Source organism: Opisthocomus hoazin, chromosome 8, assembly GCF_030867145.1.
Source record: "Opisthocomus hoazin isolate bOpiHoa1 chromosome 8, bOpiHoa1.hap1, whole genome shotgun sequence".
Taxonomy (NCBI): Eukaryota; Metazoa; Chordata; class Aves; order Opisthocomiformes; family Opisthocomidae; genus Opisthocomus; species Opisthocomus hoazin.
Window position 1 is genome coordinate 52,391,863 of NC_134421.1, and position 19,632 is coordinate 52,411,494.

The window sequence follows — 19,632 nt, forward strand, 5'->3', positions numbered from 1 at the left end:
AACTGGCTGTTCAGAGCCCATTTCATTCTACTTCTCAAAGCCTGAATATCGTATGCAACATCCATAATAATGAGTTTTTAAAAATAGTAATATTAATAGTCTTCAAACTAAAGTCTTTGGAGAAGTCTTTTGGGAAACAGGGAGAAATAATGTTGACCTAAATCAACAGCTTTCTTTCCTTTGACACTATCCTTTGGACATAGATAGTGTGGTAACAAATTGGGGATAATAAATTACAACAACTACCCCACACTTTCAGAAAAAATTCACCTCATCTACTGTTACACCCAAAGACTTCAGGAAGGCCAGTCTGGATGAGTGTTTTGTTCAGAAGTAATCTGTAAATCTACTATTGCTTTCTGCTATTGCCTCTTACCTGGTCATTGCCTTTCAGCCCTAGAAAATTAAACGGGGGATTAAATACCATGAAAAATTTCTCACAGGAACAAAAAAGGTGATATCTGTGAAAGAGCTGGCTCCACTACTCCCTTCCTGTTCAAACAGTGAGAGAAAGAAGAGGGAAAAAAGAGAAAGTACTAGATGTTGTAAAGGATTGTCTCAAAAAAGCTTCATATATGAATGAGCAAAAGAAGTACAAGATTAGCAGTGAAAAAAAAAGTCAGTAGGAAAAAAGTATATGTATATTAGCCACTTAATTTGAACATCTACAGAGTACATGACTGTATTTGAATTAGTCATCCTTGTCTCCCTTTATAGTCACTCACTGGAGAAAAATAGAAACGTCTAAGTTGTGATTCATGTGATCTATTTTTAGGTTTCTACATAAGGATGAGGAAGAGATATGATAGAAATTCCCTATTTTTATCTTTCAACTATAAAGGGAGTCCTGACAGCCATATCTCAGATGCTTATGTCTATACTGTAAATGTCTAATATCATGTAGTATGAGTACATAATAGTGGAAGAGGTGGAACAGTACATAAATGGCAACTTTCTTGGAATAAGATGATAATTAAGGTAATAGGGAAAAAAAAATATAATACCTGCAGACACAAACGTATAGAAGCACTTGAGCAGATGGTGGTGGAATATCAGCCAGCACTCCATTTACCTACATAACCAAGCAAATGTGTAGATCAACTCTCCTTCCTTTTCCAGAACACAAGTATTGAATCAGGACAGAACTATCATTCTGCTAACAAATTAATAGATCTGATATTAAAAAAATAGAAGAAAAGAAAACAGAAAACCGCTATTGACAGATTTTCATATCCTTTTGCTGATCACAGATTGTAAAAAAATTCTGATTTCTCCAGGTTGAGGACTGCAAGTAAAGATCTGTAAGCAGGTGAATGCAGTGTCTTGTAAGGAGTCACATGTTAGTCAAATTCAGGACTGTAGTATTCCCAGCATATTGAACTTGCAGTTATCTTCACTTAAGGAGAATGTTTGCCAGCAAGAAATTGCCCATCTGATACTGAAATAGGAACAGAAATAAAGAATACTAATGCAAAAATTATAGGAACAGAAAAGGAATCAGACCATTTTCTGCTCTAAGAAATATTTTGGTATTTAATATGGCAGTCCTATGCAGACATCTTTTCTTGCTAGATTCAAACAAAACTATTCATAAATTGCAAAACTGCAGCCCACCAGAATGTGCCAACATTTGTACAATGTACTGATATTCTCTTGCTATTTTCACAGCAAACATTTATTTGTAAACCAAAATACTATTCCATGTTGCTGTTGAACCCCTACCTACTTGTGTGGCTATATCTTAATCCATTCTAATTTCTAAAGCTGTAGAATTTCCTATGAGTGGTGCTAAAGCGGTTAGGTGAGGCTGTTTCCTCAGCATATATAATTAAGATTATTTCCTTAAAACAGGAAAAATGGACAAAAGCAAGTGTAACCAGGACACATCTAAGGAAAAGAATACTGGAAAGGGAGTAGGGAGAAAGAGGAGAGGATAATGCAAGACAGAGGAAGGTAGATAAAGCCAAATATCTTGTTCATTCTTACACTCGAGGCAGAACTTGAAGACCTTAACCAAAGCTATTACTATATTTCAATAAACTCTCTAGTTTTCAGGATAACACATTGTCTGGCTATGCGCCTAAGACCCATTGCTTTTCACTGCTTTGTTGTGAACACTGCTGGTGCTCTATCCTTGCAGATAAGAAAATGTCATCTAATCATCTTACCAGATCAGTTTAATTTAAGGAATCTCAATATTAAGTTTACTTTTGCTTTGTTTCTAGCTTTCAGGTGGCATGTACTTTCATTTACCCAAAAGAGTTGTTTAACTTCCATAAGTAGTGACAAGAATGACAACAGTGATATGAAAGTGTCATTGACAAAGAAGAACAGAAATGCTAATTTGGACTATAAACTATGAATGGGCTTACACTGAGTTCAGTTCCCAAATATCTAAAATCCTGTGTAAGCGTGTTATTTCAAAACAGAGAAGTACATGAGCTAAAGGTAAGATTAGGTATCTTCTCTCCTTGAAGGTCAATTATTGCCAACTATTCTAGACCCTAGTTTCCCTTTTTAAAGAAAAATGCAATATATGAGATCTAATCTCATTCTGTTTTAGCAGATCATATATAGTTAATATTCTCAGTATACCATAGGTGACCTCTGTGTTAAATGGATGAGGAATATGTGAATAACTTTTATGCCCTGAATATAAAGGTAGTGCATAGCACACAATGTAATGACAGATCATTTATTTCAGAAAACAAGCAGAGAAAAATATTATAAAAACTATAAAAGTCACAAAAAAACAACCATATGTTTTTTGGGGACAGACATGATATTTGTGTACAGTATTTACTGGAAAATACCAGTTCTTATATTTAAAGTCTCAGAGTTACTTCTCAGTTCATGTCAGAACAGGGATAAAACTTGAGGATGGTTGTAATTTTGCAAATAAATCTTTGTCCTGTTACTTCCAGACATGGATATGTATTTTACTGCACATATTCAAAATTACTTTAGAATCTCTTTTTTTCTTTATTTCCTGCTTTCTCTCACTTAAGGGAAATCAGTCATTGTATTACATTCCTTTAAACAGGTAGTTCTTAGTCATCTGAATCTGCTGATCTGTCTTTTTTGCAGTATTTTTTGACACTATTTACAATAATGGCTTCTGAGGAAGTTTCTAGTGTACAGCTTGCATTGATACCTTTCCCAGAAACTCAAATGTACTTTCTACCGGCATTGCTGTTCTCTGTCAGACAAACTGATGGTTTCTAATTGGAATGCATTCACAAAATATCATTCTGTTTGGCACTAACTGACACTTCTGTTCACATCATCATCTGAGAGGTTAAGGACAGTCTGAAGACTGAAAATACCCTTTTGTTTCTGAAAGATGTTTCCTACATGTCAGAGTTCGAATACATGAGCGGAGTAAGACAGGGATCTAGCTGATAAACAGATAACTTAAGACTGTGATTTTTCAAGTAATTTTTCATAAATTAGTTTGTAACTCCTCACTCCCTCCCACTCCCCCAGAAAGAAAACCCTTCTGTCCCCCCACAAACCCTTAAGTGTTTTAGTTTTCTATAGGAGATGAAGAAACATAATAGAAAATGAAATGATGTAAGGTTTACTTTATTTCTATCAAATTAACTCTTTTATATATGTATTTATAATATACCCACTGATGACTGTCTTTTTGGTTTTGAGCTATTTGAAACCTGAGGGTCATACACGCAGTGGCCAAAATATTTTATTCTGGCCAAGAACAAATCAAAACTTCCAATGTGAAGTATGACATACAGACAAAAGCACAGATGTCTTTTTTACTTTAAAAAGATCCTTTTCCATCCATGGAGATCTTATTTTTAAATAATTGAGCTATTACAAGATGTTATGAAAGGCATGAACTTGCAATTTAGCAATGCAATGTAAATCAGGGTCTGAGTGCTGTGGGATTTCATCTCATGATCCACAATTCATGAGCCATTTGTTTCAGTAAATCTCCTTGATATATCACTTCATAAGTGCCATGGTGTGTCGTTATAAAGTACTGTCAAACGGTTTGTGGAAACACCCATACAAATGGCAAAGAATCTGATTATCCTTAAGGGTTCAAGCATCCCTATTTGTGTTGTTGGTCTGTGTACTTTTCATAGTTTTTATAGTCCAACGTTCTACTACATACAACACTGGGGGGTTATGTTTTCAAGGAAGGATGCAAATATTGCCATTATTTAGCCTTTTTTTTTTGCCACAGTAAATGTAATTAACACAGAATGATATGTTACTATACAGAACTAGATTACACTATAGAGGGTGATATAACAGGTGAAGAATGTTCAGCACAAGCAAGAGAAAATACGGGTTTCTTATTTTAAATCATACACACAAAAGAAGGCTCCATGTCTCGCATGCAAAGGAGAAGCAGAAGGCATAAACAAACACCAGAAAGATGATGTTGAGATTGTCGCAAGTGACATTTGTTTCTGTAATGGAGACAAAGAGAGAATTAGGAACAAATGAATCATAAAAGGCATTCGTCAAGGAAATTATCAGACCTATAAAGAAAGAATAACTCTTTGAAAAGAAAAAAAAAGCCACAAGACGTTAAATGGATCGTGGTTTAATAGCAACAATGATTGATACATATCATAAGAAGAAAAAACGATCTTCCCATGTGCCAAGGAGAGTTCCATCTACCTGTTGTTGTTTCTAGCTTACTAAACTCTTTGCATTTGTTGTGTTACTTTGTGGCTGCTTTACATTTTTCTTATGTTTCGTTTGTGTTAGATTTCTTTTAAAGAAAGTGTCAGATGTGCCAGTTTAGGTTTCACAGACCCTCTGCTCAGTGTTGGGGAGACATATCTGGAGTACTGTGTCCAGTTCTGGGCTTCCCAGTACAAGAGATACATGGAGCAGCTGGAGACAGTCCAGCAAAGGACTACTAAGATGATTAAGGGACTGGAGCTTCCCTCCCATGCAGAAAGTCTGAAAGAACTGGGACTGTTTAGCCTAGAGAAGAGAAAGCTCAAGGGGAGATCTCATCAGTGTGTGTAAATAGGTGTTTTGGTAGGACAGTAAAGAAGATGGAACCAGGGTCTTTTCACTGGTGCCTGGTGACAGGGCAAGAGGCAATGGGAAATAGCTGAAATACAGAAAATTCCATTTAAAAAAAAGAAAAAACTTTTTAGTGTGAAAGTGCTCAAACACTATGCCAGCTTACCCAAAGAGTTTATGTAGTGACAGTTCTTGGAGATGGTCAAGATCAGACTGGACATGGTTTTTAGCAACCTGTGGCAGTGATTTCTGCTTTTAGCATGGGGGTTTTACTAGAGACCTCCAGAGGTCACTACCAAGCTCAGCAGTTCTATTATGATTCTGTGGAATTGTTCTTTGGGTCAGTTCTTCTCTGATCCAGTAATTTTGGGTAATTTTAAGACCGTGGTCTTCATTAGCCTTATAGCAAAGGTCCTCTGGAACCCCGTTATGAGGGTCTTATCACCTAGCAGCATTCAGAAATTCGCCCTTCCATTAAAATTAATGGAGAGTACTACGTGGTAGGAAACGCAAGATTCAAACAACCACCATGTGGGCAAGTGAATGGAAGAAGCTGAAAATAATCTTGCCAATGTAAGATTGTGTGAAGCATCTAAAAATCTGCAAAACATTTTCAAAATCCATTTAATAGTCTAGATTTGAATAACAAAATAAACATTTTGAAGGAAGTGGTAAAGTGAAACCAGACTGTCAGTACCTAACTGTAAATGACAAATAAGATCAGACTTGCAATGTGTTTAGGGGAAAGATTTTGTGCATGGAAGGTAATGCCATTGGAACTAAGTACTACATAGGCGTTGTGATGAGTTGACCTTGGCTGGCCATCAAAAGCCCACCAAGCCACTCTCTCATTCCTCTTCCTTAGCAGGATGGAGGGAGAAAATTTCATGGAAAGGCTTGTGACTCAAGAGAAGGACAAGGAGATCATTCATCCATTTCTGTTATGGGCAAAACAGACTGACTTGAGGAAAATTAATTAATTTATTGCCCATTAATAGCAAAGTAGCATAGTGAGAAATACCTCAAAAACCACTATCCCCTCATCCCCCTTTCTTTCTGGGCTCAACGTCACCCCTGACTCTTCCACCTCCTTCCCCTGAGCAGCGCAGAGGCTGGGGAAGGAGTGTTGCAGTCAGTTCATAATACTTCGTCTCTGACACTCCTTCCTCCTCAGACTTTTCCTCTGCTCCATCATGGGGGCCCTCTCATGGGATACAGTCCTTCATGAACTGTTCCAGTGTAGGTCCTTCCAGTTCAAGACCTGCTCCAACATGGTTCCTTTCCATGCGGTACAGTTCATGAGGAATGGACTGCTCCAGCCTGGGTTCCCAGTAAGCCACAGTTCCTGCTAAAAATCCTGCTCTAACATGGACTTCCCACAGGCTGCGGCTTCCTTCAGGGCAGCATGGGGTCTTGCTTGGGATGCAGTGTGGATATCTACTTCAATGTGGTCCTCTGTGGGCTGCAGGGAGTCAACCCAGGTCACCATGGTCTTCTTCATGGGCTGCAGGGGAATATCTGCTCTGGTGCCTAGGGCACCTCCTCCCCCACTGATCTTGGAGTCTGCAGAGGTGTTCCTCTGTCATTTTCTCACTTTTTTCTCACAGCTATTGCACAGTGGTTTTTACCATTTCTTAAATACCTTATCACAGAGGAGCAACCACCATAACTGATGGGCTTAATTTTGACCAGTGGTGGGTCTGTCCTGGAACTGGCCGGAACTGGATCTGTCCAACATGGGGGCAGCTCCTGGTGTCTTCCCACAGAAGCCACCTGTGCAGGCCCCCCGCTGCCAAAACTTTGCCATATAAACCTAATGAGGGGGCAATGATAATTCTTTAGTGACAACATGCTCTAACTGTGATCTGCCCATGTCAGAAGAGAGGGCTGACCATTTAACAACATCAGGCCATATCACAGCACTGCATCTGCAATTCAGCAGCTCCCTCCTTCTTCATTCCACCACTTAATATGTGGAAGCCATTTCAGCAGTCTTATCATATTTGTTTGTATATAACTTATTCTATAGCATACAGAAGTTTGTGTTGGGATGCTTAAGCTGACCAGCTGGCTGGCTCCCCCAGACCAGTGGGTCTCCCAGTTGCCCAGGTAGAATGTCCAGTCTGACTGGCTACTAGATGGTACGTGTTCATAGACTGAACTGATGCATTTTTTACACTTTTCAGCCACTGCCATCTTGTGCAGATCTGCACTAATTTGCTTTATTATCACACATCTTATTTCAAGTGTCTTATCTCTCTTGTCCAGCAATGTACTTAAACATGCATAACTTTAAGACCAGGATTAAATGAGTTCCCTGAATAGGACTATTCATATTTTAAAACATACAGATATGCTTGAATCAGGGTCCAAACATTTAGCTATTCCTCTTTAGATTGTTTTTGGATTGGATCAAATCATGTTCTCACGAGCCTCATGAGTAATCGTATAATCATGAATCATGCATTCAACAAAACAGGACAAATCATCAGCTTTATTTGTTATGCAGATAGATCATCTGGCTACCTCTAGAAGTTTCTGAATGAATAATTGTGTCTTGCCCACTAGCCATTGTTGTTACCCAGTCTGGGTTTATTTGCCTTTGCAGTTCTCTTTTAACTGGACAATAAAGGCCATTCTACCTGATCAGATCTTATGGATAAAACTGTATCTTTTAAAATATCAAGAGACTTGATGCTCCTTGCATTTAAACCACTGGAAAAAAATTATGGAAAACAGCAATGACACATGAGGTTTGGCAGATGGGGACATTATAAAGGATGCCTCCTTTTCTGAGATTTCACAGAATTTCTCTCTCAGTTTTTACAGTGAGTCAAAGCTCTGCTTCTGTGGGAGAAACTGTTGCATATAGTATTCTGATTTAAAAATGCCACAGATATCAGCAAAGAAATCAATACTGCTTTGTGCAGATTTTTCTCTGGCTCTGCATTTGCACTAATCCTCTGCCTAGTCCTCAAAGAGCTGGTAACTCCCAGACTCAGATTGACTTGTGATCTTGTAAGTCCAGCAATAGTACCTTTTACTTCTACAAACATTTCTTTCACCAGTCTGTCCTCCTTGTGTTTTTTTCTAAGAGTTTTCAGGTCCCTGCTTTACATGTTGAGCTTGAAGGGCATCCTTCAGCCCAGGAATTGTTTTCCGCGTCCTCAGATGTATCATCCTCAATGGATCACAGTTTGTTTGTAAACTGAATTATTTCCTCTAATCATTTTAAATCTTGCTTAAAATTACCATCTTCTATTTATAGATTTATCTTTATTTTAGACTTTACCCATCTTCAAAAGCCATGGCAACAATTTTACACTAAAGAATAACCAAAAGCAGCCATGCTGTATGCAGAGTAGCCATTTTTTCTGTTCAGTGATATGTGAACAGCTAAAGTGGTATGAAACACCAACTACTGAAAAAGCACTGCAGAAAAGGTCAGTTCTTTTTTTCCTTGGTGCTTCTTTTTTTTTCCTTGATGTCCCATTTACCTTTGACCAGCAGTGTCTGATAGTTTGGATTTATCAGAGGCATTCAGATTGGAACAGCTCTGTGTCACTGTGCCTTCCTGCTATCAAAGGAGCTGGGAGTAGAAGAAAACACAGTTTCCAGGGTGTTGTGACCACATTCGAGGCTGGCAGAGTGCCAGCGAGAGCAAAACTAACAGATCTTTTATTACAAATGCTGTATAACAGTGAAGAGCTGTCCCTCTTTATGAAATAGCAACTCTGCTGATACATTGTGCCACTGCTGTAAATAATTTAAAATCATAAAAAGTGAATATGAAATTGTCCCAACAAATCCTTTCTTTCTGCGTGTCTGTGAATTATTGATTGTCAGTTGCCCTCATTTATAAAATAAATAGAATAAATCATTTGACCCACTTGCAGGTGTTTCACTTTCAGCCTCAGAGAAAACTTCTAGTCTCTCTGCAATAATACGTGTGCTGTCAGCTCCTCCTACCCTGTCCATGACAGGGGTTGCTCTTCTGGTAAATGTCTCTTCAGCGTGACTGGCTACACTTTGTTAATTTACAGTGAATCAGTTTGTTACACTTGCGATTGTATAAGCTCTGAGGCACTGTCAGACTGCAGCAGTCAGTAGGCACAGTTATGTGGAAAGGGTGGCTCATAGCACGTAGGGGGAGCACTTAAGCCTAAGATGCTAATTTTTGTGAAATGTTAGCTGCTGACTCAGAGGCTAACAGCACCTACACAGCTTCATTTTTCACAGCTTTACAATTCCCTCTCTGGTGCACATGTATTTTTTTAAAGAGCAGAATAATTTTTTTAGCAAGTGTATTGTTCACAGTAATATGCTTTTGCTTCACTACCACTTCTTAAGAGACTAATTTTTATTAAACTGTTAATCAAAATATTAATACATGAAAAATTTATGCAATTCAGCTTCTCAGAAGGATGCTGTGATGGGTTGTGAAATAACAAATGCGTGGGTGAAAAGAGTGATGAATGACAAGTACTGTAATTAACTATGGTGTATCAACTATATTGAGGATTTCAAGTAATTCATAGGTTATCAAGCATCTCGTATATCTGGAGTGTTATTTTTCATGCATGGTGCATTTAGGTTCGAACTGCACTGTGTCACAGAATCACAGAATAGTAGGGGTTGGAAGGGACCTCTGTGGGTCGTCTAGTCCAACCCTCCTGCCAAAGCAGGGTCACCTACAGCAGGCTGCACAGGACTGCGTCCAGGCGGGTCTTGAATATCTCCAGAGAAGGAGACTCCACAACCTCCCTGGGCAGCCTGTTCCAGTGCTCCGTCACCCTCAGAGGGAAGAAGTTCTTCCTCATGTTCAGATGGAACTTCCTATGCTTCAGTTTGTGCCCATTGCCCCTTGTCCTGTCGCTAGGCACCACTGAAAAGAGTTTGGCCCCATCCTCCTGACACCCACCCTTCAGATATTTGTAAGCATATATTAGGTCCCCTAATAGATGTCAATCAACCTAGTGCAGATAATAGTGTAGGACACACCTTAGAATATGTGACTTTGTCCATTTTGCCATTGCGGTGGAGGGAGTAAGATCTTGGCACACTGTGATCAGTGCCCACCAGGCAGAGAAACATTATGCCAGCCAGAGAACTGCAGAACTGTGGAATGATTTGTCTGGTCCAACTTGAAGCTCAAGGCAGAACCAGTACAAACCAAATTACTCAGGGACTCATCCAGATGATTTTTTGATTTCTCCAAGGACAGAGATTGAGAGATTTCACAGCCTCCCCAATTCATATATCCTCTTGGGGAAAACTTTTCCTAAAACCTAAGTAGAATTTCCTGTGTTACAACTTGTGACTATTGCCTTTCATTCTAATACTGTGCACCTCCAAGAACAGTCTGACTCCATCTTCTCTATAGCCTCTCAATGTGTAGTTGAAGGCAGCAACAAGATCATGTCAACCTTTTCTTCTTAAGATCCCCTTAGCCTCCTCCTTTAAAAACAAATCCAGTTTTGCCAACCTCTCCCTTGTATGCTATGTGCTCCAGGCCCTGACTATCTTGGTGGCCCTGCACTGGACGCACTCCAGTGTGCCCATGTCTTTCTTGTACTGGGGATCCCAAAATGGACACAGCACTCCAAGTTTCCAGGACTGAACAGGAACATTGAGGTTTGGAAACAACTTTGATTTTAGCTCAAGATATGCAGTCAGAGACAGAGATCCAGATTATAAACCATCCAGAAACTAAAAATTGTAGACAACAATATTCACTGTATTTTGTTAATTTTCATACTGTACACTAAAGCTAGTCTTCTGACTTTGCTGATAACTCTGTAGGCAAATGTTCTGGTTTCGGCTGCAGTCGGCAACAAAAGCGCCACGCGGCAGAAACTGGTGGGTCGGGATAAGGGCAGTTTAACAGAACAGCAAACAAAGGGAACAGTAACAACAATGATACAGAAAAAGGGGAATATACAAAACAAACCAGCAGAACAGAACCGCTCTCTCGGACCGAGCCGCCACTGAGCCCTCCCGAGCCACGAGTGAGTTCCCGCTGCGCTGCCCCCCCCACCGGAACCCAGCATGACGGCACATGGTATGGAATACCCAGCTCTGTTTGGCCAGGTTGGGGTTGGGTCAGCCCACCCGGCTGTGCCCCTTCCTGGATTCTGGTGAAACCCAGGACATTATCCACCCTTTATTCCATACCATCTACGTCATGCCCAGGCCCCCCATTGTCCAGTTGATCACCACCACTTCTCCTGTCTCCAGATATCATTCCCTTAGTCTATGGATCACCACTCTAAGGTGTCCATTGAATTCATTTAATCCATGACTTCAGGCTCCATCTGTCGTAATGGTCTTCCGTGGCAGGAGAGGTGATGTGTGGTGATGGGCGGTCACTGGCTGCATCCGGAGTTCACGGCTGATGTATCTGGTGCGGCCCGTGCCCACAGTCTGAAGGAGATGTTGATCTTCATGAAGTTACTGGGTGCCAGTTGTTGAAAACCAGGTCCAGTTTCATCATCGCTGTGCTCTGATAGGTTCTCATCAAAAAAAAAGTCCATCCTTCTTTAATCTGGACAATTCTTACTATGCTACTACTGGTCTAACATATAACAATTATAACAGTGATTAGAGAGAGTGACAGGGTTATTTAACAATTAACTTTATACAATTTATTTATTTATGGACTATTCTCACCCAAAATCAAATCCCCATGAGGTACACATCGGACTTCCCCATCCTTCCACATTACCCACCAGGTACACCCAGGTCCTTGAGCAAAAGCAATCCCGCGGACGGACTTGCCTTTGCCCGAGGCAGGACTAACCCAAACTGTCTTCCCTAACATGTTCCGCATGTGCACTACAGGGACTTTATCCCCTTCTATGGGGCGCTGAGGTTTTGACTGGGCAGGACCAGCCCAGTTGGTGGACCCTCTGGTGTTAACTAACCAGGTGGCCTTTGCTAAATGGGTATCCCAGTTTTTGAAAGTCCCACCCCCTATTCCCCTCAAAGTGGTTTTTAGCAGCCCATTGTACTGTTCGATCTTTTCCGAGGCTGGTGCATGGTAGGGGATGTGATACACCCACTCAATACCGTGTTCTTTGGCCCAGGTGTCTATGAGGCTGTTACGAAAGTGAGTCCCGTTGTCCGACTCGATTCTTTCGGGAGTGCCATGTCGCCACAGGACTTGTTTTTCCAGGCCTAGGATGGTATTCTGGGTGGTGGCATGGGGCACAGGGTAGGTTTCCAGTCATCCGGTGGTGGCCTCCACCATTGTGAGCACATAGCGCTTGCCTTGGCAGGTTTGTGGCAGTGTGATGTAGTCAATCTGCCAAGCCTCCCCATATTTATAGTTTAGCCATCGTCCTCCATACCACTGAGGCTTTACCTGCTTGGCTTGCTTGATTGCAGCGAATGTCTCACATTCATGGATAACCTGTGCGATGGTGTCCATGGTCAAGACCACCCCTCGGTCACGAGCCCATCTGTATGTCGCGTCTCTTCCTTGGTGGCCCGAGGTGTCATGGGCCCACCGAGCTATAAAGAGTTCACCCTTATGTTGCCAGTCCAGATCCACCTGAGCCACTTCAATCTTAGCAGCCTGATCTACCTGGTGGTTGTTTTGATGTTCCTCAGTGGCCCGACTCTTAGGGACGTGGGCGTCCACGTGACGGACTTTTACAGCCAACTGCTCTAGCCGGGCAGCAATATCTTGCTGCAATGGGGCAGCCCAGATAGGTTTGCCTCTGCGCTGCCAGTTGTTCTTCTTCCATTGCTGCAGCCACCCCCACAAGGCATTGGCCACCATCCAAGAGTCAGTGTAAAGACAGAGCACTGGCCACTTCTCTCGACTGGCAATTTCTAAAGCCAGCTGGATGGCTTTCACCTCTGCAAACTGGCTGGACTCACCTTCTTCCTCGGCAGTTTCCGCGACTTGTCGTGTAGGGCTCCATACAGCAGCCTTCCACCTCCGCTGCTTCCCTACAATGCGACAGGACCCATCCGTGAACAGGGCATACTGTTTCTTATCTTCTGGCAGCTGGTTATACAGTGGGGCCTATTCAGCACGTGTCACCTCCTCCTCTGGCGATGCTCCAAAATCTTTGCCTTCTGGCCAGTCCATGATTACCTCCAGAATTCCTGAGCGACTGGGGTTTCCCATTCGGGCGTGCTGGGTGATCAGCGCGACCCACTTACTCCACGTAGCATCGGTGGCATGATGCGTAGAGGGGACCCTCTCTTTGAACATCCAGCCCAGGACCAGCAATCGTGGTGCTAGGAGGAGCTGTGCTTCAGTGCCGACCACTTCTGAAGCAGCTCGAACGCCTTCATATGCTGCCAGAATCTCTTTTTCAGTGGGAGTATAGTGGGCCTCGGATCCTTTGTATCCCCGGCTCCAGAACCCCAGGGGTCGACCTCGAGTCTCCCCTGGTGCTTTCTGCCAGAGACTCCAGGTTGGGCCATTCTCCCCGGCTGCGGTGTACAGCACGTTTTTAACATCTTGCCCTGACCAGACTGGACCAAGGGCTACGGCATGAACTATCTCCCGTTTAATTTGTTCAAATGCCTGTTGTTGCTCAGGGCCCCATTCAAAGTCATACTTCTTCCGGGTCACATGGTACTGAGGGCTTACAATATGGCTGTAATTTGGGATGTGCATCCTCCAAAAACCCACAACACCCAGGAAGGCCTGTGCTTCCTTTTTACTGGTTGGTGGGGACATAGCTGCTATTTTGTTGATGACATCCATTGGGATTTGATGGCGCCCATCCTGCCATTTTATTCCCAAAAACTGGATCTCTTGCGCAGGTCCCTTGACTTTACTTCACTTAATGGCGAAACCGGCTTTCAGAAGGATCTGAACTATTTTCTCCCCTTTCTCAAAAACTTCCTCTGCTGTGTCACCCCATACAATGATGTCATCGAAGTACTGCAGATGTTCTGGAGCTTCACCCTTTTCCAGTGCAGTCTGGATTAGTCCATGGCAAATGGTGGGACTGTGTTTCCACCCCTGGGGCAGTCGATTCCAGGTGTACTGGATGCCCCTCCAGGTGAAAGCAAACTGTGGCCTGCACTCTGCTGCCAAAGGGATGGAGAAGAATGCATTAGCAATGTCAATTGTAGCATACCACTTGGCTGCCTTTGACTCCAGCTGATATTGAAGTTCTAGCATGTCTGGCACGGCAGCACTCAGCGGTGGTGTGACTTCATTCAGGCCACAGTAGTCCATTGTCAGTCTCCACTCTCCAGTAGATTTTCTCACTGGCCATATGGGACTATTAAAGGGTGAGCGAGTTTTGCTGATCACTCCTTGACTCTCCAGAAGATGGATCAGCTGATGAATGGGGATAAGGGAGTCTCGGTTGGTACGATAACTGTCGCCGGTGCACCGTTGTGGTCGCAACTGGCACCTGTTGTTCTTCAACCCTCAGCAACCCCACAACGGAAGGATCCTCCGAGAGACCAGGCGAAATGGACAGCTGTTTAATTTCTTCTGTCTCCAAAGCAGCTATGCCAAAAGCCCACCGATACCCCTTTGGGTCCTTGAAATAGCCTCTCCTAAGATAGTCCATCCCAAGGATGCACGGAGCCTCGGGGCCTGTTACAATGGGGTGCTTCTGCCACTCCTGCCCAGTGAGGCTCACTTCAGCCTCTAATACACTCAGCTCTTGGGACCCCCCTGTCACTCCAGAAATACAAATGGACTCTGACGCTTTGAAATCTGATGGCATTAAAGTACACTGTGCACCAGTGTCCACTAGAGCTTTATACTCTTGTGGATCTGACGTGCCAGGCCACCGAATCCATACCGTCCAGTAAACCCGGTTGTCCCTTTCCTCCACCTGGCTGGAGGCAGGGCCCCTCTAATCCCGGTCAGAGAATTTGCTGCTCACCTGCTGTAAAAATGACTTGGAGGTCCCCTCCAGAGGATCAGAATCAAGATCAAACTGTCTACCTGGTCTGGAGAGCTGACTGCTGGAAACTGGAGCGGCATTTTTCCTAACAGAATCCCCTTTGGTGATTGTTTTACCTCGCAACTCACGCACTCGTGCCTCTAGACTTGAGGTGGGTTTTCCATCCCACTTCCTCATGTCCTCTCCGTGGTCACGCAGGTAGGACCACAGGGTGCCCCGTGGTGTGTAGCCTCTGTATTCCCTCTCCTGAGCAGAGAAATGCTTGCCCCTAATAGCTGAGACACTGGCCCGTACAGGTGGGGAGTAGGACATGTTCTCTTTCATTTGCCGCACCTCCCGGGCCAGTTTCTCCACAGCTGAGACAAGGGAGGAAGAGAGACTTTCCTCATATTGCCGGAGTCGGACAGCCACCTCATCCACTGTTGGTGCCTCTTTACCTTTCCAGTTTACAACTGCCAGTGAGTTGTCATGCGAGGAGGGTGCGCTCCGCACAAACTTCCTCCACATGGATTGTGAGCACTGGAGTTCATCTGGGTCTGTGGGTAACTGGTCATCGTCTGGTTCATAGTAAACCAGCTCCCGCACAGCTAATTCTCTCAAGTACTGAATACCTCTTTCCATATTGGTCCACTTGCCAGGATAACATACAAAATTGTCACTGAAGGGCTACCTCTCCCTCACACCTGAGAGAAGTCTCCTCCAGAGGCTTGAGGACTTGTTCCTTTTTCCCAATGACGTTGTCAATGCCCTCATCCCTGGCCAGGGATCCCAGCTGCTTGGCTTCCTTGCCCTCTAACTCCAAGCTTCTGTCCCCGTTATCCCAGCACCGCAGCAACCAGGTGACAATGTGCTCGCCTGGGTGGCGGCTGAAATCTTTCTGCATGTCTCGCAGCTCGCTCACGGCCAGGGACCAGGTGATGATCTCTGTCTCTATCTCCCGCGCTGACCCTGGCTCATCGTCATCCCTCCCGGAGCGATCTGCTCTCTTTGCGTCTTTCTTTAGTTTTACAGGGGCAACTGCTACCGGCACAGGTTGGTCATTGGGCTCAGCCGTGATGTCTGCTGCTGGAGCTGGGGCTGGAGCAGCTGCCGTGCCCACCGGGGAAACCGAGGCAGAACCTGTGGCTGTGGCAGCGGCAGTGGCAGCCGTCGTGCTGGTTGGGGGGGCTGTGACTGCCTGCTGGGCTGGAGGGGCTGCAGGGCCGGCTGGGGGGGCAGCGCCACTCGCAGTACCTGCCTTGTGTAGTGTGTAGTGACATTTACAGTCTATTCATCTAACTCTTCACATCTGAAGTCAGACCATATTTAATGCACACAGTAGGGGAACTACAGTCTGAGTAGAACAAATAATAAGGTTTTGATATCCCAGATTACCTATACTGGAAGTAATAAAGGAAACTTTTAAAAATATGTCCATGTTTAGAGATGGAAGAGACAGATTCATGACTGTAAAAACTGAAATTCTGACGTTACATGGCCAAACTCGTGATTTTACTCATGTAATAGCAATTAAAACTCCTGTTTGATAACACAATACCTCAAAAGAATTTGTGCAACACAGGGAAGTTCAGCTGGAAAAGGGCCAATAGTAGAAACTACATTTCAACTGGATCAAGTGCAAGTGACTTTGGAGACTGCTAGAAAGTATTTCTGTATGCAGTTATTTGTTTCCACTGGAAGATGTTCAAAGACTGCATTGTGGGACATTATCTCAACAGGAAGGAAGGAACTGTAGTACCATTCAAAAAGGACTAAGGCCCAGGAAACTATGGTTAGTGACTGTTAGCAGCATAAAGTTTGTTTGGTGGCAAGAGTCCTTTGTGGTCATTTACAAAAAACAAATTTTCCAGCAGCCTTCCTCATCTCTTCATAAGAAAACCATAGCAACCCCCAAGCAAAGTACATGAATGAACATGCTGTTGAATGCCTTTTTGTAGGGGAATGACTGGCAGTTTTGGAGCTGTGGCCCTGGTAACAATGATGCCTGGGTGTTTTTCTGTAAGTGCTGGAGTTGTCTCATAGACTCTTGCAGTGAAGGAGCAGAAAGGACTGCTCTGATCATTTAACCTGACTGCCAGCATATCCCAGATCATAGAACTTCCCTTAATCACAGAATCACAGAATGTTCGGGATTGGAAGAGATCTCTGTGGGTCATGTAGTCCAACCCCCAAAAGCCTTGCCTGATTTAAGCCTTTAAGTTGTGTTTGAGCTAGAAAGCTGCTGCTTTTCAGCATTTATGGCGCTGCTGTGAAAAAGTGCTTGTGAGAATTAGAGTCATCACGACAATTCCATATCAGTTGAAAATATCTGTGGCCAAGCTATTAAGATACTTGACTGCCTTTTGTTAAAAAACAGCTAAATAACAAATAAACAAAACAAAAATAAAGCTAAGAAAAGGTCTTTGGGAAATAAAGGGACAGACAAATACACTGACTATTAGAAACACATCCACACCTACAGAATACTAAAAAAACATGGAGCTGTAAGATATTAATTATTGCATTGTCATAGATTAAAAAATTCAAGACAAAGTTGTGAACTAAAATCCTGAAACAACAAACAACAGAGCTAATAGCTCATTAGGTTCTAGAAAGAAGTATACGAAAAGTGCGTAAGATTTCTTGGACTTTTCACAGAATCGCACAGAATCACAGAATCACAGAATGTTTGGGGTTGGAAGGGACGTCTGTGGGTCATCTAGTCCAACCACCCTGCCGAAGCAAGGCCACCTCCAGCAGGCTGCACAGGACCTTGTCCAGGCAGGTCTTGAATATCTCCAGAGAAGGAGAATCCACCACCTCCCTGGGCAACCTGTTCCAGTGCTCTGTCACCCTCAGAGTGAAGAAGTTCTTCCTCATGTTCAGACAGAACTTCCTGTGCTTCGGTTTGTGCCCGTTTTCCATCTATTTGGGTCAGAAATTCAATTGCTGAATGGACTTGGCTGAAACAGCTGAAAAATCTTTGAATAATTTGTGTAACAAGTAGATGTTGTTTTGTAAGATACACCTGTGCGACTCTAGATCTGCACCTGAAGGTGATTGACTATGACTAATGATTGAAATGAGCATTTCTTACTCTCTGGAACAGATAATTTTTTTCTTCAAGATATAAGGGACTTATTTTATAAATAAAGGCCCTCTCAATATATAGGTACTATTTTTTACAAAAGCAAACAATCAAACAAATAAATAAATGCCCTGGATGTCTCTAATCTGCATGCAGAACATTTGGAAAGAAATATTGCTGAATTACAGAAGAGGACAGGACTACTATGCAAGACTGAGAGGAGTTAATTTTCATCCTCAGCTTCTTCTGAAGGTTGAAGTAGAGAATGCTCTGAACTAGCACAACGCGACTTTCAGAGGTTAGTTGCTTACATTAACCACCATCAGTATATCTGGGCTTATTTTCTTTGAAATAATCTTTTGTACTGTTCAGATGGCATTTTTTTAAATCTCCTCTTGCCTGGTCGCATGATCAAAGTCAACTTCCCTAGGGAACAGATTTTGTAAGTTGGGTTCTATATACCTTTTGGTGATTTATATTTAAGCAAGTATGAAATGCGATGACCTTTTCTATATTGGAATAGTGGTAGTTGTGAACTGTTACTTTCCTGCAGATGGTATTTCTCCTTCATGTATCTCAACACTTGATGACTATGTACGTGGTCTATATAGGTGCCTATGTACCTGACACTTGAAACATGAAATGGAGTACACTGCATGGCATTTATTCAGAATAGAATTTGCTGTGAGTTTTTTGTTTCTTTGCTCTGGAGGACACCTACAGGTAGTTCTCCCTTTTATCACATGACTATAGTTATGATTCTCTTCTCACTGTTCACATTGTGAGGATGCCCTGTTTCACTTAGATTAGGACAAACACAAATGCCGTAAATCAGTTCAGCTTGCTCAGCACCTTTGTCTGACGCCACTGTCTCCTTTGGCTGTGTTTGATTTGTGGTAACATGCTGATTTTCTCATTCTGCTCTCTATATGACTGGATCCATGTAAAGATACAATAAATTTCAATAAAAATACAAAAAAACCTTTCAAACTTAAACCAATATTGGTTTCTGTGAGATACTGCACTTAAAATTCAAAGGTCTGGTAAGTACAGAGGGCTTTCCTGCCTTTAATGCCTGTGGCTTTGATGCTCATCAGCCACCAAGAGCCATTTATTGCCTTGTAAACTTGGAGGCAATTACCTTTCTGCTGTTATATTGATTGTCACAAAAAACGGTTCTCCTATATTCTTTCTTTCTCTCTATGTCTCTTCTCAAAGTTACAATCATTTGGCAGAAATGTCTCTCACTCTCGAGATGCCTACATTTCAAATGTTCCTATATGGAACGTTTTCTTTTAGCAAACAAATTAGAATCAGAAACAGAAAACAAAATCAGAATTACTGAACAAAAAGAAACATTAGCTAGTTAAGATTTTTATTAGTTGAACAATGACAATAATGTTCACTTTAAAAGTCATTTAGTTAACCTAATAGAAATTAAACACAGTGACAACCATTCTCAGCAATTGATCAGGTAGCAGGTAGGTTATTTTGACTAAAACTAAATAGTATCAAAAAGGGAAAGTAGAGCAAAAATGTAGATTATGTGTTGAAACAAAGAAAGACAGCTCCTTTGCTGGCATCTGGTGATGTAGCTTCTCAAAAAACAACTGGCAAATTTTACCCCTGCTGAGGATATCTTGACCGGGTTACAAGAACATCAAC